Source organism: Loxodonta africana, chromosome 23 (assembly GCF_030014295.1).
Source record: "Loxodonta africana isolate mLoxAfr1 chromosome 23, mLoxAfr1.hap2, whole genome shotgun sequence".
In the NCBI taxonomy this organism is placed as follows: domain Eukaryota; kingdom Metazoa; phylum Chordata; class Mammalia; order Proboscidea; family Elephantidae; genus Loxodonta; species Loxodonta africana.
In genome coordinates this window covers 50,963,770-50,982,684 of record NC_087364.1, presented here as the reverse complement: position 1 = coordinate 50,982,684, position 18,915 = coordinate 50,963,770, and positions in this window count along the sequence as shown.

Here is an 18,915-nt window from a genome sequence, read left to right as displayed (position 1 = left end):
TGAGAGAAGGGTGGAAAGTCAGCCAGCAGAGAAGAGAGGCTGATAACTCAAGAATTTGTGGACCATTTTACGGATATGAGATCTTATCTCAAGTATGAAAACAAGAGTTAAAACACAAAAATGACTCTTAAAGTCTTTTCAGTCTTTGATTTTAACAATCACCTCCAGCATAATGCATTACATGCTAAGTCCTCAGAAAACAGTTTTTGAATGAACAACCCATCATTCATCTTATTATTTTTCATCAATCAATGCTCTCCCAAATTTTATTTATCTGTCTGTGATGCCTGACCTCTGTGAAGACATCAGCTTAATTACAGTTGCAGCAAAATGGGGTGAAACAGAACCGAGTTGGAACAAATTAAAGTATAATGAAAATTCATCATTATAAGGGGGTATGCCTATGCCATCATTCAGACTGCTGGGTAATTCGGTAATTCTCTGACACACTTCGGAGTTCTAAGATGCTGTAACAGTTTTTCCAACAACGCATAACTGAATATTTCTACTATGACTGTCATTAAAACTAATGGCTAAACAACTGGAGAGGTTTTCATTTATTTGTTTTCTTCCGTTTGGTTTGGTTTCATGTATAACTGTGTGTGCTTAGCTAAAAAGCTGAAACAAGCCATTTAACATTTAACTCTATAAAATAAGTTTTGGTTTCTATTGACTTTGAGCCTACTCTCCTGTAAAATCTCTGAACACTCATTGTTAAATCTATATTCTACTCAGGAGTCTTAACTTCCAAATGTGCAGAAGAATGAAGGAGGTGAGAGGGGCAGGAATCACTGAAAAAGAATTCGGGGAAAAAAAAAAAAAAGGTATGCACAACAGTTTTAACGTGTATTTAAAATACTTCCAGACACTTTTTAAAAACCAATTGGTAATCCTGTGATCCCCCAGAAGAAAATGAGTAACATTCAAGAGCTCAGGAGAGACAGCCAGGTAGAACTGATTACTTCTCTTGATACTAAATTGATGTTTTGCCTGAAAGGGGCCACCTTTGGGTCACAAGTCACTGTTTTCAGAAGCAACTTAATTATGCCTGCCAGCATCTTTAGAGAGAAGCCAGGCCAATCTAAGCGCAGTGCTACATTCTTAATTCATTCTTTAAGCTTATTTTTGTTTTTAGGGAGTTGCTGGTGCCTGGGAAGAGTGGAGTATTGCCATTCCTGGTGCCCTGGTTAATTAAAACCCTCTTAAAAAAAAAATCCCTTGTTGCCAGAGAATAGTGACAACTTTGGCAGAGGCAGTGCTGAGCTTCTCTGCATGGCCCTGTGCCAGGGTGTGTCAATCTTGACCCCTTGGAGGATGCATTAGCAGACAGAGGGTGGTTAAACCTTTGTGCTCATTCAGTCCCAGGCTTCTGCTGGGTTTGGCAAATACTATAGTGACTATTGTTTAAGGAAAAACCATCTACTAGGAACCAAACGAAGACCACCAACTCCTTCCACATAAGGTGCCAAACAGTAATAATGGAGTCCTGTCACTCCTGATCTGCCTTAGGTCTCAACCAGTGCCCTCAGTAGAAAGAACATTACATTAGCAATCTTTTTCCAGTATTCACATCTGTTATTTTCCCATCATAATATAGTTCCACTAATAATAATAATTACAACACTTAAACAATGCTCTATTCATGGGCCGCTTGCATACAGATATTAATGAATAGACATTAACAAGAATTTAATATATACATGGAGTACAAGTTTCTAAATGAAACCATCACTTGAATAATATTGAATAATAAGGAACTTTGAAATTATAAAGTGGAAAGAGATGAAAAAAGTTTTAATTAATGTCAAAAACTCCAGACCTCATTATGTAGTAAATCTTGCTGTCTTGGTGCCCATTTTCTACCTGCTTGAAGTCATTTTTAATCATTCCAAATTTCCTTGGGATAGCATATTTTCTTCATGGTGGAAAAGGATTCTAACCCACCTTTTTAGTAAATTATACAGAAATAATCTCATTACACAATAGAAATCTTCATTATATAATAGAATAAATTAAACACGCTACATAGAGATTATAAAAATGTTTCAATAATTATTGATCTTTGATTAAGATTCAGTCTTTTCTAGGGAGAAACACACAGCATTAAACAAACCAGACAGAAGTCCCTGCCATCGTGGAGGTTATACAGACTACTACCATGGAGTCCCTGGGTAGTATAAACAGTTAAAGACTTTGACTACTAACCAGAACACTGGATGTTCAAGTCCAACCGGAGGTACCTTGGAAGAAAGCCCGGATTATCTGCTTCCAAAAACTCAGCCATTAAAAACCCCATGGAGTAGGGTTGTTCGGACACACATGGCGTCACCATGCGTCAGAGTTGACTCGATAGCAACTGGTACTTGTTACAGTACTCTTTCAACTAGACAAAATGGTTTACCTTTGTAAGTGCAGTAACTCCTCAGATGATCTGACTAAAGACCAGGCTCTAGATAATAGATACTTTGGCATCAGTCTCACAGCAACTTATGCATTAGAACACCTGGCATAGTTAAAGAGGTCCTGGATCTGGTGACTTTTTTTACCCATAAGAAAAAGGACAGATAACACTGTCACTTGTATGTAAAGTTTTGTACAGCTAATTAAAACTAAAAATGACAGATGCACTGACTTGAAACATAATGGTTACTGAAATGAACCTTTCTTGTTTTTAGTGCTATGGGTAACTATTACATGGCCCAAGTATTATTTTCAGGTGTGAATACTGTAATAACTGTTGATCAGTACCACGTGTAGTAATCACTGTTTTCCTGGTCAGTCCTGTCACAGGAGAGGTGGTGTCCTATAGGGAAAATGTAGACTAGTGATATTCCCAACTTGTTTTTTATCAAATGAATATCCCCTGAATTCATGTTTGACCTTGTTTAAATTTAAGCATAGTATTTCATATGACAGTATCAACATATTCATTGCTGTAATTAAAAAAAAGAAAAACTTTTCAAATAACTTGGAAATGTTACAAATAACTCTATTTTCTCTGAAGACCAATAGTCATTGGGTGTATCAAAAAGGAAAAATAAAGCACCACTGTTACACAAAAGAAGACTTGGTGGCACAATTGTTAAGTGCTTGGCTGCTAACTGTAAGATTGGTGGTTCGAACCCAGGTAGAGGCTCCACCACAGAAAGACCTAGCAGTCTGCTCCTGTGAAGATTACAGCCTAGAAAACTGTATGAGGCAGTTTTCCTCTGTCACAGGGGGTTGTTAAGAGTCGAGATTGACTTAAAGGCACTTAACAACATCAACAACTGTTACATGTAAGTGATGCCAAACATCTGTATAAAGAATGAATCAATATATCAATTGGATATTTCCAAAGGGTTGAAGAACATGTATAAGACCTTCATATTACTAATTGGCTTCTTCACTTTTTCCAGAATGTATCTATGTTATTTACATACAGGCAAAATATAAGAAAACCAATTCTCAGAAAATATTTGCCTAATATTCTATGTCTCCCCAGCTCCTACCTCTAATACACACTGCCACCACCAAATAAATAAATAAGCAAAAAAACAAATTAAGAACTCTACTTATTTTTCTAAATTATATCAAAAATTAAACAGAATTACAGATTCAGGTAAATTTTTAAATAAGTAGTTCTCCTATTGAACCATCACCTTCAGCACACTCAAAGAGACGCTCTGGGCTTCAGCAGGTAGCTCTAATTGCAGGCATATAGTGTCAGAAAAGTAGGCTATAGAAAAAGAAAAGATTACTCTGCAGCGCTTAATACCAAGGAAACTGGTATTATGTACAATAACTGTGGTTAGATACATAGTTAAAATACTGACTAAAATTGCTATAGAAACCAGGGAAATATGAAAAAACTGTGGAAAGGTGCATATTTTCTTTTCCATCAGGCAAATCCAAAGCTCATCAACTTAAAGGCAGGTACTAGGATGCCAACGCATTATGTAGGCCTCGCCTTGGTCCGGAACTTTCCTTCCTGTGATGTATTACTGTGGTTTTTGATTTTACATCTGTAGCAGGAACTTAACTTGTATTTGTTCCAAAATGAATTTCATGCTTAACTTGTTTTTCATAATTAAACTTCCTTTAGCAGTCCCTAATATGTGTGTTATTAAAACTCATTAGTCCCATTCATGCTTGCCTGTCAATTTTTGACTACACATTCATGTATTGAAGTTCTCTGCTGCTATATATAGGAAGAAAATTAAGTAATAAATACGGAGACTTTGAACGTTTTATGAGTGTCAGGATAAGAGAGTGCCTGCAAGGCCCATAAGGTTTCACACAAAAGAGGCATTACTGCTAAAGCTAACATGCTGACACATCTCTGATCTATAAAGCCTGCCGTGATGGCAGCAGTAAAGTGTTTTGCCACTGACTAGAATTTCTCTTACATGCAAAGGAAATAGGCATAGAAGAGATTATATTGACTCTTATAAAAAGAATTCATATAAAAATCCCCCAAAAGTTTAATGTCTAATAATTTTAAATGCCTAGAGTGCTTTACTAGTTTTCTCTGCTTTCAGTTAAGCTGAGAGTTGGCGATCTTCCACTTGCACCCAGGTTTGCTACCAAAGAAGTGTGTGTGTGTATGTGTGTATGTGTGTGTGTAGGGGAACTGTTCTGAAGGCAGAGGAAGTCACATCATTTTATACCAACACAAAAATACTTGACATTGTCAATGTAATTCCATCAATAACAAAACAAAAATAACCAAACCTGTGACAATTAAGGAGCCATTCTTGTTACAGGTGAGAATGTTCCTGTCCCCAAAGTTGAGATGTTAGCTACTTTGCTCAAAATGTTTTTTAATTATCTTTTAGAAGTTATTTAAAAAGCATATCTTAGATTCATCAAGCTAATTCGCTATTTTAAATTTTTATTGCCCTGTGCTTTGCAAATGTGAGATACTACAAATTCAAATGTCAGAATCACTGGAAGTGTGTTTTTGCACTTCTTCATAAAGCAAAAGAGAAGGGAGATTTATACTTTGGGATGCCATGTGTTAAATTTCAACAAATCATTAAAAAAGGATTGCCCTTTTCATTTTGCTTTCATTTAAGCGTGTGTAGTAATTTCCTTTCTAAAAAATCAGTTAATGTAGAATAACATTTAACTGTAGTTAAGCACCTCAAAATTATAGAAAGGAACTTTCACAAGCCTTCCCTGAATGTTAGGCTAGTTGAAACACATGGGAAGCTTTCGAGGGACAGGTGCAGCTGTCAAGCAAAGCTCCAGCAAATGCAACATCAATTTTTCCACAGTGATAATCTTTGGGGAATCCAACACTATTTCTTGTTACTTACATTAGAAAAAGCGCTTGCCATTTTCAGGGCTAATTAAGGGCTTCCATTCCTTTACACCAAACTACCACATTTTGTGTTATCTGAAGCAAAATTAGAAGAGTTGACCAAGGCCACCATGTTCTCTGTAATAATCATAAACAAAAACATGTATTTGTACAAGACAGAGCAAAATGTAATTTTCTAAGTGAACTCTTTGGGGTTTTCAACAGTTCTTGGCGTGACATACACTATTAGTGAAGCACATTTATCTGCTGGTTACCTTGCTCTTCATTTACAGGCTATGGCCTTAAAGAATTTTGTGGTACGTGGTTTTGTTATGTTTATTTCCATCTGTATTGGCCGTCCAAAGTGGATGGACTATCCATAACGTGTATCTAGTGCTTGTGTAGGAATTGCTTTTAGAAATAAAGACCCCTACCACTACCATCAGCACCAAGCAGATGATACCAAAGGGCAGGCCAAAATGTCCCTTTTTCATTGTCACAGCCAAAAGAGAATATAAAGAAAGAGTAGAAAGTATCAATTATTCCTGACAGAGAAATATATTGTTTAGCCATGACAAAGGGACTTTCAGCTAAGTCTTCTGTTTGGCACTATCGGACATGCCATGACCACTGGTTCAATGACTTCAAAATATGGAAATCAACTTTTCAAAGGAGTTCTTTCCCATGTTTTAAATTCTCTGTCTACTTTTAAATCAATGTGCAAGTGTCTTGGACTGTTTAGGTCTTGAATCATTGAAAAAAAAAAAACCCAAGGCTCACTCATATTCTCAAAAGCACTATCGACAGTCACATTCTCTTCTAGCCCAAAAAGAGAAGTCCCAACCAATCTAACACTCAGTCTTCATTACCTGTTTTGTTATTTGCTAGCTGCTTTTTCGTTAAACTTCGAAAAAAAAATTAAATATTACTGGACTGTGTGGCTAGGAGCAGTGTCTAGAATGTAATAATGTAATAATACACATAGCATCCTTACTTCTAGATCTAGTCTGCTAGACTAGAACCACATGATATAGCAGAGTGAACTAATGGCAAACTGAGACTTGCAGATAACTCCTTAAAAATCAACAACAATTGGGCTTGTAGAAACTATTTCTTGCTACTTCTATAATCTTTTGAAAAGCTTACATAAAGTCTATAGAAATAAGAAATATCTAACTTTTGCTCTTCAGAATGGAGACAAAAAAGTTGTATATTTTACAGTTTCATCATATCCCACCCACTGCCATCGAGTCACGTGTGTGTGTGTGTATATATATATATATTTGGATGACATGTGGTTTTACTTCAGAATCAGAATCGGATTTAAGAAACACACACACACCCAGGAAGAAACTTTGGTGAGGCTCCCTTTAATAACCAGAATGTCTGAGGTATGTGGAATTCCTGAAGTAAGTAGTTGGACTATGAGTGCGCTTCAGATGACATTGAAGAGTTACCTTTCCCTGAGTTCACACACACATAATGGAAAAGCTTCAATGCTAAAACCATAAAGGTATTTACTAACATTTCATAACCTGTAAACAAAAACTCCTGGAAAAATATTTGATGCTTTACTTTGAAAGATTAAAATGTATAAAATACAGTATTTTATATTTTAACAATTATCTATTTCCATTTCATTGCAATGCATTTAAATTGTCTGAAAGCTTAAAATGGAACGAATTGGCATTACATAGAAAAGAAGCCAACTAAAATTATGATGCTGAGGTGTCAGAAGGAAAAAGAGGGGGGCCTCACATTAACCTATTTAACACAAGGCTAGAACGTCTGTACACATGTCTTAAAAAAAATCAATTATTTATGTGCAATGGTTCTTAAGCCTTCTGGACGCCAAAATTGGTTCAGAATAATATGCTTTTCTGGGTTTCAAAGCAACTTTCAGCTTTCTAAGCCAATTAATATTCACTCGTTTGAATGATTAATTTTATCTGCTGAAACTGGTTTTCCTTCTGCAAATAAAGATGAGTTTAACTTGAGAGCCACTTTTTTTTTTTTTAATTGAAAAGAAAAACAATTTCCCTGAATTCAGCTGCAAGATAATGACTGGGAAGGCGCGCGCACCGCTCAGTCGGAAGAAAAGCCAGTTAAGTGGCAAGGCAGTCAGGGTAGGAATGCCTCAGAAATGCAGCCGGCTGCCTGGCGCACTCACCAGCCGGGGCCTTTGGCAAAGAGGCTGCAACGCTGTCTTGGACTCGTCCAACTCGAAGAAAGTTACCTCGGACTGTATTATGGGAAGTCGTGCAAGTGCATTACAAGACAACGTGTGTGGGCAGACACCCACTTGTACTGTCTCTATCTGATGCAGTGACCCTTTAGTGTTCAAAGGAGAGGAGGAGGTGCCGCGAGAGGGCAGGGAGAGAGAAAGAGGAAGGGAGAACTACAGACAATATGAAAGCGGCTAATTCCTCCTGCAAAATTCCCCTAGAAGCCAAGGCAGGCGCCGTCGAAACCGCGGCCGAAGCAGCAGTCATTTCCACTTAGGCTTTTCCCTCCCTACAGACACCGCTGCCTCCTCTCCTTAAAGTATCACTAGGAGAAGCCACTGAATCCAAGAGGGATCTCCCAACTGAGAGATTTTCAATGCAAAGTTGAGCGCTTGGAAGGCTGCTCGGCTTCCCCACTGACGCCACAAAATAAGATTTTTTTTTAGTTCGATCTAGGTAGCTCCCTAGCGATCCACCCGGAGATGCGCGAGATGGTTTCACAGCCCCCTTCGCTCCCCATTTCACAGGCACCGCGTCGCAGCACCTCCGCGCAGTGGTACAGAAACCCAGGCAGCCCCCTCCCAAATAAGAGAGCCGCAAACTTACCCTGTGTAAGAGGAATCCACGGAGGGAGCCCCTTCATGTTCCCCAGTCCCCTTCCAATAATTCAAGGAGACAGTTCTACAACACTTCGCCGTCAAATCCAGCTGAAATCGTCAAAGTGTTTTCCAGTTTCCAGGCGCTTTTTTAGAATCTCGAGTACCCGGAAATTCTTGTTTAAGGATGCAAGACGCTTTTCTTTTTTTTTTTCTTTTTTCCTTTAAGCAGCAGCAACCCCAGTTTTGCTCCCCCCCCCCGCTTTTTTTTTATTCACCCACGGACACTTCCAAAACGTGTCGATTGATCCTTCTTGCTTGCCAGATGCAACCACGATCCAGAATCCTCGGGACCCCAAGCCACCTCCATGTAAATCCGACCATAAGGCAAGAAATACGAATGATCAAACAACGTTACTTCTTTCAGCTGCAATCAGATAATCCTACTAATCCAATAGATTTATCTCGATTGGAAATTGACCTCAAAAATAAATTCCCGGCGCTGATGGCCGGTGGAGCGATTTCGTAGCCCTGTTTGGGTGACCAAAAGAACTGTGGTCTTTCTTTCTTTTTTTTATTTTTTATTTTAAACCTGTTTGGATTCTGGGTGCACTGCTCGCAAAAAAATGCCGAGGACCCTGGTTTTCTCCTAATACAGGTTTCTACTCCAAATCGGTGCAGTATGAAAAATGGTACAAAGATACCCCTAGTGGCTAGAGGCGATATTGCAGGGATCTCACTTTTTTTTTCCCCCATCCCCTCTCCTCACCCGTTTTTTTTTTTTCCCTCCCCCTGTAGATAACTGGCTGCTGTAGTAGTTAAACGCGAAGAAGGGTGAACCGAGATTAACATGAATAGTATATGACTGCTTGAATAAATCGCCTGATCTGCTTTGTTTTAAAGACTGAAATCTTCTGTGCTTCTGTCTTCTCAGTATTCCATCTTTTTTCTTCAGAATTTTCCCCACTGGCATTAAGTAGCTAAAATGCCAATTTGAGGGCAGCACAGTGATTTCAAAGTAAATGTATTTATTTCCTGAGTAACCATAGAGATCCAAAGAAGCCTCAGTCTTCCTGAGATATGCTCCTTTAAAAAAAAAAACCTTTAACATGTTGCTTCCTTGAAAGGAATATGGTTATAGTTATATATATTTTTAGACAAGCTCTTCTCATTTTAGACTTTTGCTGTTCATTCAGGAAAGCCGATGATGGCTTCTGTGAGCCTGTGGTCGAAGAGCAAGACATAGTGTCATTATATCACCCTCAGTGCTGCTTACATGAATCCTATCACTAGCATTTTTGACAGGTTTCACAGAAAAAGAGTCAACATAATGAATTTCAGGACTTAGTTGTGCAAAGTAGTGCTTCCCAAACTTTAATGTCCCTACCAGTCACCCCAGGATCTTTTTAAAAATGTGATTCTGATTCTGTAGGTCCAAGGGAGGTCTGATATTCTTCATTGCTAATGAGTCCCTGGAGCACACTTTGATTATTAAGAACCTAGGAAACTAGGAAAGTTGGGTTCATTTTCCTTTTGATGGATGCAGTAGCTGCAAGGACTCTAAGATCTACATTCTTAACTGATTAAATATTATGTCTTTTTCAGTGTAAGAGCTGTTGAGTCTAGAGACCTTCCTTCTGTCAAAGGTTTTGCCGTTAATTGGCTATGACTTTGAGTAGTCACTTTTTTGTTCATCATTAATTTTTCTACTAAAATTAAGGTCAAATCAAAATAAATGGACAAATATACATGTCCTTGGATCACAAAACTCGATATTGTAAATTAATTTATAAAATTAATTATAATTAAAATCCCACTACACTGTTTCATGAAACTTGAAAAGTTAATTCTAAAATATGTTTGCAAGATCAAAGGGTCAATGAGTCAAGACAATTTTGGAGAAGGAGATGAAGGGAGTTCCCCTTTTAGCTACTAAGGCTTATTATAAAGTGATAGTAATTGAAGCAATGTAGCCATGCATTTATAGAAACTTGATAAATAACAGGTAACACAAGAAAGCAATGAGGATAGATGCATTATTTGACAGTAGATTAGCCATATAAAAATAATACTAGCTTCTAACTTCATATCACACCTAAATATGTACTTAAGGTGAGCTAAAGACCTAAAGATACAGAGGAAAACTTACAGAAAGAAATAGCTCTATGATTTTGGATGGGTAGGAAGAGAAAGGTTTAATAAATTAGACATAAAAAGCAAGTTCATAAAAGAAAAATATTCACTTCAATATATTAAAGTTAAAAAAAATGTACATCAAAAAAGTCAAGCCTAAGATGGAGAGAAGATATTTGCAACACAAGTAACCAAAGAAGGATTAGTATCAAAATACATAAAAATTTCTGTACACCCATGTTCACTGCAGCATTGTTCACAATAGCAAAAAGATGGAAACAACCTAGATGCCCATCAACAGATGAATGGATGAACTACGGTACATACACACAATGGAATATTACCCAACGATAAAGAACAATGGTAAATCTGCAAAGCATCTCACATTGATGAATCTGGAGGGCATTATGCAGAGTGAAATAAGTGAATCACAAAAGGACAAATATTGTATGAAACCACTACTTTAAAAACTCATGAAAAGGTATACACACAAAAAACAAACAATCTTTGATGGTTACAAGGGAGGGGAGAGGAGGCAGGGAAGAACACTAAATAGACAATTGACAAGTGGTAACTTTGGTGAAAGGTAAGACAGTACACATTAGTGGGGAAACCAGCACAGCTTGGCCAAGGCAAGGTCATGGATAAACATATTCAAACTCCCTAAGGGACCAAATTGCTGGGCTGAGGGCTCTGGGGATCACAGTCTTGGGGAATATCTAGCTCAATTGCCATAACATTGTTTATAAAGAAAATGTTCTAAATTCTACTTTGGTGAGTAGCATCTGGCCTCTTAAAAGCTTATGAGCGGCCATCTAAGATACTACACGGGTCTCACCCCATCTGCAGTAAGGGAGAAAGAAGAAAACCAAAGACACAAGAGAAAGATGAGTACAAAGGACTAATGGTCCACAACTACCACAGTCTCCACTAGGCTAAGTTTAGTATAACTAGATGGTCCCGACTACCACTACCAACTGCCCTGACAGGTTCATAATAGAAGGTCTCAGACAGAGCTGGAGAAAGATGTAGAACAAAATTCTAACTCAAATAAAAAAAAAAAAAAGCAGACTTTCTGGTCTGAAAGAGACTGGAGAAACTCCAAGAGTATGGCCCTCAGACACCCTTAGAGCTCAGTAGTGAAGTCACTCCTGAAGCTCATCCTTCAGCCAAAGATTAAACAGGTCCATAAAACAAAAGGAGACTAAATGGGCATACCAGCCCAGAGGCAAAGGACAAGAAGGTGGCAGGAGACAGGAAAGCTGGTAATGGGGAACCCAAGATTGAGAGGGGGAGAGTGTTGATATGTCGTGGGGTTGGCAACCAATGTCACAAAACAATATGTGTATTAACTGTTTAATGAGAAACTTGTTTGCTCTGTAAAACTTCATTGGAAGTATACTAAAAACAAACACAAACAACACCAACAACAAAAAAAAACAGATGAATGGATAAACATACACAAAAAAACAAAATACATAAATTTCTTATAAACATATTTAAAAGGCAAAGGTATGATAAAAACATGGAAAGGAGCTGAAGAGACTATTGAGAGAAAAGGATTCTTGATGTCCAAATAATATCTGAAAAAAGGTACTCAATCTCCGTAATTAGAGAAGTGCAAGTTGAAATGATATCATGTCACAGCCATCAAACTGGCAAAACATTTAAAGTCTAGCAATACAAAATATTAATGAGGATGTAGAGAAATTATGGAGAGTATACAATAGTACAAGAACGTTAGAGGGCGATTTAGCAATAGTTGAAGATGCCATTGTTGCTGGGTGCCCTCGAGTCAATTCTGATTCATGGTGACCTTAGGTGACAGAGTAGAACTGCCCTTAGGGTTTTCTTGGCTGTAATTTTTGCAGAAGCAGATCATCACATCTTTCTCCTGCAGAAACACTGGATGGGTTTGAACCACTTATCTTTTGGTTAGCAGCCAAGTGCTTAACCATGGAGCTACTGTTCTTATCCTAAATACAGTGTTTCCTCTCCTCAGGAAACTCTCACACATGAGTCAGACACATGTACAGAAAACGCCCATTGCAGAATTACTTGAAAGAGCAAAAGACAGAAATAACCTAAGTGCCTTTGGATAAATAAACGGACAAATAATTTACAGAATATTCACATACCATAATATTAGAAGCAGTAAAAAGAAAAAGCAATGCATCAGAGCAACTTGAGTTAGCCTAAAAAAAAAATTAAAAATTAATTTTTTTTTTTTTTTTTGAGTTAGCCTAGCATCTCGAAAATACAATGTGGAGCAACGATAACAACATAAGTCAGTTACAGGAAGATGGGATGATGTGGGATGACACCATGTACACATAAAGTTTAAACACATGCGACATCAGCATATCTATTGTTTATGAGTACATGTGTATGTAGCAGAAGTATATAAACTTACATGATAATGATAAACATCAAATTCAGGTAGAGGTTACTTCTGGGAAGGATGGACGTTAACGGATTTGGCAAGGAATCACAAGAAGCTTCCACTGATTGCAATGCTTTATTTTTCCAGCTGAATCTTGGGTACAGAGGAGTTTATAATATTACTATCAAAATTGTTTGAATGCCTGAACGAAAGGCTTAAAATGAAAGGCTTAGAGTAGATGATTCCTGTGAATCCTTACAATATTATAAAATTTTCTAATTAGAATAAGTATATGTAGCAGTGAAAAAAACAGTATGGGATTTCAGAATTTGATAATGTGCTTTTTATACAGAGGTTTCCTTTTTTTTTAATTCATGACTAATTTATATCTTTTTGTGTGTGTGTGCTTTAAGTGAAAGTCTACAATTCACGTCAGTTTCTCATACAAAAACTTACACACATTGTCATGTGACCTTAGTGGCTCCACCTATAATGTGACAGCACACTCCTCCTCTCCACTCCGTATTCCGTGTCCATTCAACCAGCTTCTGTCCCCTCTGCCTTCTCCTCTCGCCCCCAGACAGGAGCTGCCCACTTAGTCTCATGTGTCTACTTGAGCTAAGAAGCTCACTCCTTACCAGTATCATTTGTCTTATAGTCCATTCTAATCTTTGCCTTAAGAGTTGGCTTCGGGAATGGTTTTAGTTTTGGGCTAACAGAGAGTTCGGGGGCCATGTCCTCTGGGGTCCCTCCAGTCTCAGACAGACCATTAAGTCTGGTTTTTTTCCTAGAATTTGAGTTCTGTACCCTACTTTTCTCCTGCTCCATAAGGGACTCTCTGTTGTGTTCCCAGTCAGGCAGTCATTGGTGGTAGCCAGCATCATCTATTTCTACCGGTCTCAGGCTGATGGAGCCTCTGGTTTATGTGGCCCTTTCTTTCTCTTGGGCTCATATTTACCTTGTGTCTTTGGTGTTCTTTATTCTCTATTGCTCCAGGTGGGCTGGGATCAACTGATGCATCTTAGATGGCTGTTTTCTAGCTTTTAAGATCCCAGACGCCACACACCAAAGCGGGATGCAGAACATTTTCTTAATAAACTTTGTTATGCCAACTGACCTAGATGTCCCCTGAAACCATGGTTCCCAGAACCCTGTCCCTGCTACTATGTCCCTTGAAGTGATTGGTTGTATTCAGGAAACTTCTTAACTTTTGGTTTACTCCAGTTGTGCTAACTTCCCCTGTATTCTGTGCTGCCCTTCCCTTCACCTAGAACGATTCTTGTGTACTATCTAGTTAGTGAATACCCCCTCCCTTCCTCCCTCCCTCCGCTTATAACCATCAAAGAATGTTTTCTTCTGTCTTTAAACCCTGAGTTCTTATAATAGTGGTGTCATACAGTATTTGTCCTTTTGTGACTGACTAATTTCACTCAGCATAATGCCTTCCAGATTCATCCATGTTATGAGGTGTTTTTCTGATTCACTGTTGTTCTTTATCGTTGCAGAGTATTCATTGTGTGAATATACCATAATTTGTTTATCCATTCATCCATTGATGAGCACTTAGGTTGTTTCTTTTTGCTATTGTAGAGAGTGCTTCAACGAACATGGGTGTGCATATATCTATTTGTGTGAGGGCTCTTATTTCTCTCAGATATACGCCAAGTAGTGGGATTGCTGGATCGTATGGTTCTATTTTAAGCTTTTTAAGGAAGCACCAAATCAATTTTCAAAGTGGTTGTACCATTATACATTCCCACCAGCAGTGTGTAAGTGTTCCAGTCTCTTCACAACCTCTCCAACATTTATTTTGTGTTTTTTGGATTAATGCTAGCCTTGTTGGGGTGAGATGGTATCTCATTGTAGTTTTGATTTGCATTTCTCAAATCCACCAGGCACTCCTTGGAAACCCTATGTGTCAGTTCTACTCTGTCCTATAGGGTTGCTATGAGTCGGAATTGACTCAACAGCAATAGGTTTAATGGCTAATGATCGTTTGAGCATTTCCTCACGTATCTGTTACCCACCTGAATGTCTTCTTCGGTGAAGTGTCTGTTCATATCCTTTCCCCATTTTTTAATTTGGTTGTCTTTTTGTTGCTGAGATTTTTCAGTATCTTGTAGATTTTAGAGACTAGATGCTGACCAGATTCATCATAACCAAAATTTTTTTCCCAGTCTGCAGATTGTCTTTTTACTCTTTTGGTGAAGTCTTTGGATGAGCATAAGTGTTTGATTTTTAGGAGCTCCCAGTTATCTGGTTTCTATTCCGGTGCTTCTGTATTGTTAGTAATGCTTTGTATACAGTTTATGCCATGTATTGAGGCTCCTAGCATTGTCCTTATTTTTTTTCCATGATCTTTATCATTTTAGATTTTATATTTAGGTCTTTGATCCATTTTGAGTTTGTTTTTGTGCCTAGCGTGTGGTATGAGTCTTGTTTCATTTTTTTTCACATGGATATCTAGGCACGCCAGCACCATTTGTTCAAGAGACTGTCTTTTCCCCATTTGACGGACTTTGGGCCTTTGTCAAATATCAGCTCCTCATAAGTGGAAAAAATTATGTCTGGATTCTCATTTTGTTCCATTGGTCTATGTATCTGTTGTTGTACCAATGCCAGGCACTTTGGCTGCTGTGGGGGTATAATAGGTTCTAAAATCAGGTAGCGTGAGGCCTCCCACTTTGTTCTTCTTTTTCAGTAATGTTTTACTTATCCAGGGCCTCTTCCCTTTTCACATGAAGTTGGTGATTTGTTTCTCCATTTCATTAAAAAATGCCATTGGAATCTCAATCAGATTCTATTGTATCTGTAAATCACTTTGGGGAAAAAAAAAAATTATGTATTTATTTTTAATACATTTTCACAATGTTGAGTCTTCCTATCCATGAGCAAGGTGTTTTTCCACTTATGTAGGTCTCTTAGTTTCCTGCAGTTTTCTTTGCATAAGTCTTTGTATATTTATCTTGTATCTTGATACTCTGCTGAAATCTTCTATTAGTTCAAGTAGTTTTCCTGTGGATTCTTTAGGGTTTTCTGCATATAAGATCGTATTATCTGCAAATAAAGATACTTTTACTTCTTTCTTACCAATTTGGATATCCTTTATTTCTTTATGCAGCCTAATTGCTCTGGTTAGGACCTCCAGCACAATGTTGAATAAGAGTGGTGATAAAGGGCATCCTTTTTTTTTTTTGTCTAGTTCCCATTCTCAAGGGGAATGCTTTCAGACTTTCTCCATTTAGGATGATGTTGGCTGTTAGCTGTTGGCTTTGTATAAATGCCTTTTATTATGCTGAGGAATTTCCCTTCTATTCCTATTTTGCTGAGAGTTTTTATCATGAATGGGTGTTGGACTTTGTCAAATGCCTTTTCTACATCAGTTGATAAGATCATATGGTTCTTGTCTTTTGTAATATTTGTGTGATAGATTACACTGATTATTTTTCTAATGTTGAACCATCCCTGCATACCTGGTATGAATCCCAGTTGGTCATGGTGGATTAGTTTTTTGATACGTTGTTGAATTCTATCAGCTAGAATTTTGTTGAGGATTTTTGTGTCTAAGTACATGAGGGATATTGGTCTGTAATTTTTTTTGTGTGTGTGGTATCTTTACCTGGTTTTGGTATCAGGGTTATGCTAGCTTCATAGAATGAGTTTGGGAATACTCCATTCTTTTTTAATGCTCTGAAACACCTTTAGTAGTAGTGGTGTTAACTCTTCTCTGAAAGTTTGGTAGAATTCTACAGTGAAACCGTCAGGGCCAGGGCTTTTTTTTATTGGGAGGTTTTTAATTATCTTTTCAATCTCTTCTTTTGTTATAGGTTTATTTAGCTGTTCTACTTCTGTTTGTGTTAGTTTAGTGTGTTTCTAATCAGATATGATTCTTTTACTGTCAGTTGGGTCTCTTGTGATATCGCCCATCTCATTTCTTATTTGGGGTATTTCCTTCCTCTCCTGTTTTTCTTTTGTCAGTTTGGCCAGTGGCTTATCGATTTCCTTGATCTTTTCAAAGAGCCAGCTTTTGGTCTTGTTAACTTTTTCAATTGTTTTTCTGTTCTGTATTTCATTTAATTCTGTTCTTTTATTTTTTTGCTTTCTTCTGTTGCCCGAGGGCTTCTTTTGCTGTTCTCTATTTGTTCGAGTCGTAGGGTTAATTCTTTGATTTTGGCCTTTTCTTCTTTTTGGATGTGTGCATTTATTGCTATAAATTAACTCTGAGCACAGCTTCTGCTGTGTCCCAAAGGTTCTGGTAGGATGTGTTTTCATTCTCATTGGATTCTATGAATTTCTTTATTCTGTCTTTCATTTCTTCTATAATAGTTTTTGAATAAGGTGTTCAATTTCCATCTGTTTGATTTTTTTCCTTCCTTTTTCTGTTATTGATTTCTACTTTTATGGCTTTATGGTCAGAAAAGATGCTTTGTAATATTTCAATGTTTTGGATTCTGTTAAGGTTTGCTTTATGGCCTAATATGTGGTCTATTCTGGAGAATGTTCCATGTGCATTGCAAAAAAAAGTATACTTGGCTGCTGTTGGGTGGAGTGTTCTGTATAGGTCTATGAAGTCAAGTTGGCTGATTGAGTCATTTAGATCTTCCGTGTCTTTACTGAGCTTCTTTCTGGATGTTCCGTTCTTCACCGAAAGTGGTGTGTTTAAGTCTCCTACTATTATTGTGGAGCTGTCTATCTCTCTTTTCAATACTGTTAGGGTTTGTTTTATGTATTTTGGAGCCCTATGGTTATGTTCTCCTGGTGTATTGACTTTTTAGTCACTATATACAGTGTCATTCCTTATCCTTTGTGGTGGATTTTACTTTAAAGTCTATTTTGTCAGAAATTAATATTGCCATTCCTGCTCTTTTTTGAATGTTGTTTGAATTTAGTTTGTGTCTTTAAGTCTAAGGTGTGTCTCTTGTAGGTAGCATATAGACAGGTCGTGGGTTTCTTTTTAATCCATTCTGCCACTCTCTGTCTCTTTGTTGGTGCATTTAGTCCGTTTACATTGAGTGTAATTATTGATAGGTATGAGTTTAGTGCTGACATTTTGATGCCTTTTTGTGTGTGTGTTGTTGACAGTTTCTTTTTTCCACTTAATCTTCTGTGCTGAGTCATTTTTCTTTACGTATCGTCTTTTCCTCTTTTTCATTGTTGTATTTGCTGAGTCTTTATGTTTTTCTTGTTTTTTATTTTGATATGTAGGATTGTTGGTTTCCCTTGTTGTTGCCTTAGTATTTACCTCTATTTTCTAAGTTTAAACCAAACTTTTACTTCTTTATATCACCTTGACTTCCTCTCCATAGGAAAGATCACTACATTATTTTTTAGTCCCTTTTTTTTATTTAATATTGTCATCTTTTATATAATGACATCTCCATTTTCCTGTTTTGAACATTTTAGCTTTATTATTGTGATTTCCCTGTGTTGATATCTGGTTGCTCTGTCCTGTGTTCTAGTCTTGGGTTGTTATTTGATGTTATTTTCTAACCAGAGGACTCCCTTTAGAATTTCTTATAATTTTTGTTTTTGTTTTTTTTGTTTTGTTTTGTTTGCCAATTCCCTAAAGTTCTGTTTATCTGGAAATGTCCTAATTTTGCCATCATATCTGAGAGACAATTTTCTGGATATATAATTCTGGGCTAGCAAGTTTTTTCCTTCAAGGCTTTGTATATGTCATCCATTGCTTTCTTGCCTGCATGGATTCCACTGAGTAGTTAGAACTTAGTCTTATCGTATCTCCTTTGTAGCTGACTTTCTGTTTATCCCTAGCCACTCTAAAAATTCTCACTTTATCTTTAGTTTTGGCAAGTTTGATTATAACATGTCATCGTGGCTTTCTTTTGGGATCTACCTTGTGTGGGGTTAGATAAGCATCCTGGATAGATATCTTCTCATCTTTCATGATATCAGGGAAGTTTTACACCAACAAATCTTCAACAATTCTCTCTGTATTTTCTGTTATCCCTCCCTGTTCTGGTACTCCAATTGCTTGTAGATTATTCTTCTTGATAGAGTCCCACAAGATTCTTAAGGTTTCTTCATTTTTTTTAAACTCTGTTATCTGATTTTTCCTCACATATGTTGGTGTCAAGTGCTTTATCTTCAACCTCACTAATTCTGACTTCCAGTGCCTCAGTTCTGCTCCTATGACTTTCTATTGAGTTGTCAAATTCTGAAATCTTATTGTTAATCTTCTGGATTTCTGTTTGCTGTCTCTCTATGGATTCTTGCAGCCTATTAAATTTGTCATTATGCTCTTCTCTAATCTTAAGTTCCTCTATTGCTTTATCT